The following is a 9,483-nucleotide window of genomic DNA, read 5'->3' on the forward strand; positions in this document are numbered from 1 at the left end:
AAAGTGACTTACCGTATTTTCCAACTGTAAGCGTCCGACTGCCCCGTGGTTCAGAAAAGAACTGGAGAACGGATGACGCCTGCGCTGCCTGCTGGTACAGTGGTGATCTCCTGCTTTAGGGGCCGGAAAGATTCGTGCGTACTCTTGTGCCCCTCGCGTTCTTTTACCCCACCTACCATGGCTCAACATCAGCCACACGATTCGCAGAGGCACATCACATGTGTAGACGACCACTGTCGTGAATGAGATTTTCACTCTGCAGCGGAGTGTGCGCTGATGTGAAACTTCCTGGCAGATTAAAACTGTGTGCCCGACCGAGACTCGAACTCGGGACCTTTGCCTTTCGCGGGCAAGTGCTCTACCAACTGAGCTACCGAAGCACGACTCACGCCCGGTACTCACAGCTTTACTTCTGCCAGTACCTCGTCTCCTACCTTCCAAACTTTACAGAAGCTCTTCTGCGAACCTTGCAGAACTAGCACTCCTGAAAGAAAGGATACTGCGGAGACATGGCTTAGCCACAGCCTGGGGGATGTTTCCAGAATGAGATTTTCACTCTGCAGCGGAGTGTGCGCTGATGTGAAACTTCCTGGCAGACTAAAGCTGTGTGCCCGACCGAGACTCGAACTCGGGACCTTTGCCTTTCGCGGGCAAGTGCTCTACCAACTGAGCTACCGAGGCACGACTGACGCCCGGTACTCACAGCTTTACTTCTGCCAGTACCTCGTCTCCTACCTTCCAAACTTTACAGAAGCTCTTCTGCGAACCTTGCAGAACTAGCACTCCTGAAAGAAAGGATACTGCGGAGACATGGCTTAGCCACAGCCTGGGGGATGTTTCCAGAATGAGATTTTCACTCTGCAGCGGAGTGTGCGCTGGTGTGAAACTTCCTGGCAGATTAAAACTGTGTGCCCGACCGAGACTCGAACTCGGGACCTTTGCCTTCCGCGGGCAAGTGCTCTACCAACTGAGCTACCGAAGCACGACTCACGCCCGGTACTCACAGCTTTACTTCTGCCAGTACCTCGTCTCCTACCTTCCAAACTTTACAGAAGCTCTTCTGCGAACCTTGCAGAACTAGCACTCCTGAAAGAAAGGATACTGCGGAGACATGGCTTAGCCACAGCCTGGGGGATGTTTCCAGAATGAGATTTTCACTCTGCAGCGGAGTGTGCGCTGATGTGAAACTTCCTGGCAGATTAAAACTGTGTGCCCGACCGAGACTCGAACTCGGGACCTTTGCCTTTCGCGGGCAAGTGCTCTACCAACTGAGCTACCGAAGCACGACTCACGCCCGGTACTCACAGCTTTACTTCTGCCAGTACCTCGTCTCCTACCTTCCAAACTTTACAGAAGCTCTTCTGCGAACCTTGCAGAACTAGCACTCCTGAAAGAAAGGGAAATTGACACCACGATCAGCCACATGGGAGGTAACTAATGAGGAGGCAGGATCTTCGTAACGTACCGTTGTACCACCAGTGTTCTCTCAATCAATACCTGCCATGACCGAAGTAATGCTCGATGGCTCCTGACGTCAGGACGGCAAGAGTAACAACGCTGTTCCTCTAAAAAATGGTTCAAATGGCTCTGAGCACTATGGGACTCAACTGCTGTGGTCATAAGTCCCCTAGAACTTAGAACTACTTAATCCTAACTAACCTAAGGACAGCACACAACACCCAGCCATCACGAGGCAGAGAAAATCCCTGACCCCGCCGGGAATCGAACCCGGGAACCCGGGCGTGGGAAGCGAGAACGCTACCGCACGACCACGAGATGCGGGCGCTGTTCCGCTCCAAAACATTGGATCAACTGGACCACTTCCCATATATGCTGACGATGGCCTTCCGCGGTTTTGAACATCCATGACACATCGCTAAACGCAGTCCGATACCATTCATCAGCAGTTCATGCTACCACGTCACGGCATCACTCCACACGCAGCCGTTTGTATTGTGGTGTAAACAGCAGCCTACGCATGGGATAGTAATTCCCTCGTCCGGCTGCCGCTAGCCTGCCACCAGAAGTGCGGTTTTACATACGAGGTGGGACAATAAAAAAATGAGACTGATGTGAAAAAAGTGTTCCTTACCGTTTTTGTCAAGTTTAGTGTGTCTCCTTCAAAGTAGTTCCCTTCTGACTGCACCCACACTTACCAGCGTTTCTGCCATTGTTGGTAACATTTCTGGAACTCATCTTCTGTAATATCCTCCAAGACCCTCTTAACAGCTTTTTGGACATCTTGTGTTGTTGGAAAATGGTGTCCCTTGACCGCCGTTTGGACTCTTGGAAATAGAAAAAAGTCACACGGAGCGATATCTGGTGAATAATGTCGCTCTGGTAGTACTGAAATTTTGTTGTGAGGTTAAGAATTGCTGTACTGATAGAGCAGTATGGGATGGCGCATTATCGTGATGCAGAATCCAATTATCAGCAATGTTGGCACGGACACGAAGAACCTTTTACGATGTCTTTCTAAAATTTCTTTGTAGTAATTTTGGTTTACTGTTTGTCCAGGAGGCACCCACTCTTTGTGAACAATTCCCTTGGAATCAAAGACGCACACAAGCATGCATTTCACTTTTGACTTTGACATGCGATTTTTTTTTGGTCTGGGTGATCCCTTTGAGTACCATTGCTTACTTTGGCCTTTTGTCTCTGGACCGTAATGAAAAAACCAACTTTAATCACCAGTAATAACACTGCTCAACATATCTCTGTTGATATCCGTTTTCGCCAACAGATCGGCTGCCACATTTCCCCGTGTATCTCACTGTCGCGGTGTGAGATTTTTGGGAACCATTTTTGCAGAAATCTTTCTCATACCAAGATCTTCAGTTAATTTTAGACGAACTGTTCCTCGATTGATGTTCAGTTCTTCTGCAATCATTTTCACAGATAATCTTCGATCAGATCGTACGAGTTCACGCATCCTGGCCAAGTTGACATCCGCCCGTGAGGTTGATGGTCGTCCACTGTGGTCTTCACCTTCAACATTCGTTCTGCCTTCACTAAATATTTTATGCCAACGAAAAACTTGAGCTATTGACATAACCTCCTCCCCAAAACCCTTCTCAAGCTTACCGTAAGTTGTCGTCGCGGCTTCTCCCGATTTAACGCATAAAGAAATGGCATACCATTGCACAATATTGTGCGGTTCCAGTTTGGTGAAGAGAGACACAAACACGTGTTAACTTATTACAGCACAATTCACGACTGATCAGTTGCATCGATGTGCCGCTTGGATGAAGCAGCTTATAGACCAAGGTCAAAGATACTGTGCCTACACATACCTGACGGGTTGCCACATCTTGCAAAGAAAATAAGTCACATTACTTTATTGTTGCATCTTGTAGAATGTTGCTGTGAGTCCATTACTCATTCTCAGATAGCAGATACAGATGGGATAGAGTTACAACGTTCTTGTTGCACAATTCAGAGATCGTCCCTTGTGATGGTCAGACGTGAACGACAGAGATCTTCACGACGGGTATGTCTGCCGTTTACGTTCCCATGGAGTCCAATGTCGTGCCACTGTCTGATCTGAATGTTGCACAGATATGGATATTCTGTGATTCAACCAACAGGCCAAATGGTGTACCAGAATGAAGTCCTTATCACACTCATCCACGTGTTGATAACGCTGTCTTACACGAGTATCCAGCACCTCCGTCTTCATAGCAGTTACAGGTCAATATCTGACGCTATTCAGCGCCAGGACTGGTATCAACACTAAACATGAGTAACACTAATACACTTTGGTGGCCACTGTGTCTACTCCCGAGAATTGCGACTCCAATCATTTATATTCATGCTAATGATGAGTATGTGCATGAAGTTACATTGGCATCAGATCACGTCTTCTAGGTACTTAAAGGTTTTTGTTAGCAGTGTGTTTCAAATATCTTAACTCTATTCAAATTTTTGGTAACGTTTTTAGAAAGCAGCTATCTTGTAATCTACGTAAAATCAGTGAAGTAACTGAGCTGTTTCAGCGACTAAAGTCATCTGGCTGTTGTACACCGTCAACTTCAGCTTATGATGCTGTCTGAAGATGGTCTAAGTATAGGCTGAAGCCGGTCATGGCAATAAAGTACAATAGCTAACTAGAATGTGTTTTCACTGACCTTCTCAGTATTGCATCATGTACGAGAATTCTACGATATCAGCATAAGTTATCATATTTATACCATTTGTCGTACTGCAGCAGCCGCTGTGCGAGCGGTGTCCAGTATTCTAGAGTAATCGTTGCCCACTAACAATCCGTTCCGATGTACTAATTGTTGTTCCTTCGGGCTTCCGTTTTGCGATACGCAGAATTCTGAGTGTGGAGTTGGTTAGTCTGTCTTCGGTGGGACTCCCTCGCTAATGATTTTTTTGTGCGTTGTGTGTGTGTGTGTGTGTGTGTGTGTGTGTGTGTGTGTGTGTTAATAATCCGCGCTGTGTTGCAGTGGTCGTAAAGTTTTAGGGTAAAGCGCTTAACGTTGTATTGTGGTGTATGGGGCATTGCTGAAACTGAGTGTAATTCAATTGTTTGAACTGTGATTCACTATTAATTTATTGTTATCAATCGAACCCGTCATTGTCAGGTTATAATGTGATTTGCGAAAAATAGAGAGCGCTCAAATGGAAATGAAAGAAGGTCAGGACGAAAAAAAAAAACAACGAAGTAAAAGCAGGTCAAAGTACACTCCTGGAAATTGAAATAAGAACACCGTGAATTCATTGTCCCAGGAAGGGAAACTTTATTGACACATTCCTGGGGTCAGATACATCACATGATCACACTAACAGAACCACAGGCACATAGACACAGGCAACAGAGCATGCACAATGTCGGCACTAGTACAGTGTATATCCACCTTTCGCAGCAAATGCAGAATGCTATTCTCCCATGGAGACGATCGTAGAGATGCTGGATGTAGTCCTGTGGAACGGCTTGCCATGCCATTTCCACCTGGCGTCTCAGTTGGACCAGCGTTCGTGCTGGACATGCAGACCGCGTGAGACGACGCTTCATCCAGTCCCAAACATGCTCAATGGGGGACAGATCCGGAGATCTTGCTGGCCAGGGTAGTTGACTTACACCTTCTAGAGCACGTTGGGTGGCACGGAATACATGCGGACGTGCGTTGTCCTGTTGGAACAGCAAGTTCCCTTGCCGGTCTAGGAATGGTAGAACGATGGGTTCGATGACGGTTTTGATGTACCGTGCACTATTCAGTGTCCCCTCGACGATCACCAGTGGTGTACGGCCAGCGTAGGAGATCGCTCCCCACACCATGATGCCGGGTGTTGGCCCTGTGTGCCTCGGTCGTATGCAGTCCTGATTGTCGCGCTCACCTGCACGGCGCCAAACACGCATACGACCATCATTGGCACCAAGGCAGAAGCGACTCTCATCGCTGAAGACGACACGTCTCCATTCGTCCCTCCATTCACGCCTGTCGCGACACCACTGGAGGCGGGCTGCACGATGTTGGGGCGTGAGCGGAAGACGGCCTAACGGTGTGCGGGACCGTAGCCCAGCTTCATGGAGACGGTTGCGAATGGTCCTCGCCGATACCCCAGGAGCAACAGTGTCCCTAATTTGCTGGGAAGTGGCGGTGCGGTCCCCTACGGCACTGCGTAGGATCCTACGGTCTTGGCGCGCATCCGTGCGTCGCTGCGGTCCGGTCCCAGGTCGACGGGCACGTGCACCTTCCGCCGACCACTGGCGACAACATCGATGTACTGTGGAGACCTCACGCCCCACGTGTTGCGCAATTCGGCGGTACGTCCACCCGGCCTCCCGCATGCCCACTATACGCCCTCGCTCAAAGTCCGTCAACTGCACATACGGTTCACGTCCACACTGTCGCGGCATGCTACCAGTGTTAAAGACTGCGATGGAGCTCCGTATGCCACGGCAAACTGGCTGACACTGACGGCGGCGGTGCACAAATGCTGCGCAGCTAGCGCCATTCGACGGCCAACACCGCGGTTCCTGGTGTGTCCGCTGTGCCGTGCGTGTGATCATTGCTTGTACAGCCCTCTCGCAGTGTCCGGAGCAAGTATGGTGGGTCTGCCACACCGGTGTCAATGTGTTCTTTTTTCCATTTCCAGGAGTGTATATTAGAGAAGTTTAATACCACAAAAAACGGATAAAAACTAAAAGGTAAAATAATAGCATTTGTAGACGAGTGGGATGCTGAAATGCAAGCTGGGCAGACGAAACTTTAAGGAAAATTTGAAGCGGAAATGATTACAGGGCAGACTAAATTAGAGGCAGTCGCTAGAGAAGTGGAGGTACGTCTGAAGATAAAACTATAAAGCGGGAATTTGATAGAACAGGTACACAAAAATGTAACCGAACACGTCAAGCCGGTGGAGAGTTGTGTGAGGAGGTTACTGACAATCATCAAGAAACCAGTGGCCAAGTAGATGAACTGCAGCAGTGAACAACTGCAGTACAACAGGAAATAAGCAAGTCAGATCACCAAATACAACCAGGTCCCGGAAACGTTTTCATGAGTGGGGATCAGCACAAAAATTTTGAGTGAACCTGGGAGAAAGCAAAGCTCAACAACCTACAATATAGGAAAGACTGATCTATGCAGCCTATAGAATTTTTCGAATACAGTAAGGCGAAATATACAAGCACAATGGAACGCAAAGCAGATAATTCATGCCTTCTGTAATTAAATCTAAGAAAATAGTCAATACTGAGCACACAATATGGGAACTCAATGTTGAACGTTTGAAGAATTTTTTCAAAACTATTCAGAAATTTTCGTTATCTAAATACGAGATCAAACGATATCAGTAGTGGTGGAAAGACAGTATAGAGTAGTATAGTCGAAGTGTACCAACACATTGTCAAAAGATGTTCAGCAAGTTACGGCATACAGACAGGATTGGTATTGGCGAAGTAATAAGTTTTCAGTATAATGGAAGGAATTGTCGGAAGTATCTTGCAAGGCGTGACTGATGGAGGACACTGGAGGATAAAGATTGTTTCTGAGGAGACAAAAGTGGGAAGAGTAACTATTCAACAACAATATAACATCAGAACAATGCATGTAAGGACAGTCAAATAAAAAAGAGACAGACTGAAATAAGTAACGAGGTGGCCGAGCGATTGTAGGCGCTACAGTCTGGAACAGCGCGACCGCTACGGTCGCAGGTTCGAATCCTGCCACGCGCATGGATGTGTGTGATGTCCTTAGGTTAGTTAGGTTTAAGTAGTTCTAAGTTCCAGGGGACTGATGACCTTGGAAGTTAAGTCCCATAGATCTCAGAGCCATTTCAACCATCTGAAATAAGTAAATAAAATGGTTACTATTTGTAAAGTGATCGCCATAACTGACAATTCATTTATTGCACTGTACGGTAGGACGTTCAGTGTCCTCGTGGAAAAATGTTTGAGGTAGCCAGCGGAGCCAAGTTTGTATCCAAGCGTGCACCTCTTCGTTTGAAGCAAACCGGTGGCCACGAATGTCTTTCTTCGGGGCTCAAAAATTTGACAATCCAATGGGGAGATGTCGGAACTGTATGGAGGATCTGTAGTAGAAATAACGTTGAAAACTCCTGGGATGCCCAACTGAGGACTTCCGCAGAGCCGTTTAGGAGACAAAAGAGGCACAAATGTGGTATTTTCTTCTTGTTGCTGCTTCAGTCTATTGTGATACAGATGCTACCACATGATAACTAGGGTTATTAACTAAAGACTGACGTCCTGTTCGTAGTGTTATGGTTGGCAGTCCTCCTTGTGTGAAAAATGTACCTGTGACATTGGAAGAATGCTGTTTTCCGCTTCTCTCATGGTCACGCATTCATGTCACCATGTTACTAACTTCTGCTGTTTTGGTCTGTAATGCCGAGCTGCCAGAATTAACTATTCAGCTGAAGGTCAGCATGGAAAAAAAGTGGTTGATCACCTTTCTTGCGTGTGATTATACTAGTAGTGATTCATGCAAGCACTTTTTATTTAAGAAAGTTCTTTGGTATATAAATTTAACTTGGGCTCTCAATATGACACTGTGTAGTTTTAATTAGTGACTGTCATATTTGGCTTAACCTTCAATGTGGGCCAGCATTCGCAGATACCAGACTTACTTATTCTTAAGCGCACTTGTAACAATCAAATAACGGGCAAAACGAAATCTTTTACTTTTTGATGCAAACATGTGGGTTAGAATAAAATTCAGATAATTTTTAGAGTTACGTATCTCAGTCGCTTAAAACGAAATCATCATGATTAGGATTATTTTACTTCCGTCTGTCTCTGTATCTGTCTGTGTGTCTGTCAGACTGTTAGAAACCCTTTCCCTTGGCAAGAAATTTGAAGTTGATGTCACTTAGTAAGGTCCACGGTCCTTTGGCGGTCTAAAAAATTAAAGTTTCTGAATCAATGCAATCTAAACATAAGGCCACTTGCCGGTCGCTGTGGCCGTGCGGTTCTGGCGCTGCAGTCCGGAACCGCGAGGATGCTACGGTCGCAGGTTCGACTCCTGCCTCGGGCATGGATGTGTGTGTTGTCCTTAGGTTAGTTAGGTTTAAGTAGTTCTAAGTTCTAGGGGACTGATGACATAAGATGTTGAGTCCCATAGTGCTCAGAGCCATTTGAGCCATATGACTACTTGTGTCACCTAGTGAGGTAATTGTGGTGTCACTCATTGACACATATATGGCACATCCCACAGGCCTAAAATCATTATTAGCAAGAGGCAACGTTTCATGGTACAAAAAAGGAAACAAATGAAATTTTTTTATTTGTAATTATGTCACCCTGCTTTTGTTTTCAAATTTTTACCCAAGTATACCTCTGTCCGTCCGTCTGTTAAGACCCATTTTTCTCACGTACGGGTAACGTCTCAAGTTCAAATGTTTGTACCACACTAAGGTCTAGCGTACCTAGACAGTGTAGTAAATGTAAGCTTCTAAGTCAGTGCAATAAAAAGATACGATCGTTTACGTCACATACTTTGATACTCTCTCACCAAAACCTTACAGGGTACTAGAAGTAGGCCTAAAATCATGAAATTTGCCAGGAAGCAATGTTTTACGGTACAAGTAAACAAAAAGTCAGAAAAATGTTAATTTGCAATTATGTCACACTGTTTTTAGTTTAGTTATATCATCCTGTGTGTCTGTCTGTTCGTCTTGAGACCCTTTTTTTTATCAGAAACGGGTTGACGTCACAAGTAGAAATTGAAGCCATGTACTGAGATCTATGGTCCTTTCGTGGTGTAAGAACCTTGAAGCCCCTACGTCAATGCATTCAAAAGATACGACGATTTATGTTAGAATTTTTTGATATTCGCAAACTAAAACGTACTCATTAAATCCTATAGGGTACATCGCGTTGAAGTAGAAACATGAAGTTTGGCAAAAAGCAAGGCTTCACGGTATAAATAAAGGAAAATATCAGAAAACAGTGAATGTTACCCGACTTCAAATTAGGTATTAAAACATTCTCGGAGGCCTTGGAATCCCTGGGGT

General features: G+C 45.9%; 2 non-coding genes across 2 annotated transcripts; both read right to left on the reverse strand.

Moving 5' to 3' along the window:
* Positions 1 to 606: 606 nt before the first annotated feature.
* On the reverse strand, positions 607 to 681 carry Trnas-cga (transfer RNA serine (anticodon CGA)). Its single transcript has one exon. It is a non-coding gene; the product is annotated as a tRNA-Ser (tRNA).
* A 227-nt stretch (positions 682 to 908) lies between these two features.
* Positions 909 to 983, reverse strand: Trnap-cgg (transfer RNA proline (anticodon CGG)). Its single transcript has one exon. It is a non-coding gene; the product is annotated as a tRNA-Pro (tRNA).
* Between the last annotated feature and the right edge of the window lie 8,500 nt (positions 984 to 9,483).

Source organism: Schistocerca serialis, chromosome 4 (assembly GCF_023864345.2).
Source record: "Schistocerca serialis cubense isolate TAMUIC-IGC-003099 chromosome 4, iqSchSeri2.2, whole genome shotgun sequence".
Classification (NCBI taxonomy): Eukaryota; Metazoa; Arthropoda; class Insecta; order Orthoptera; family Acrididae; genus Schistocerca; species Schistocerca serialis.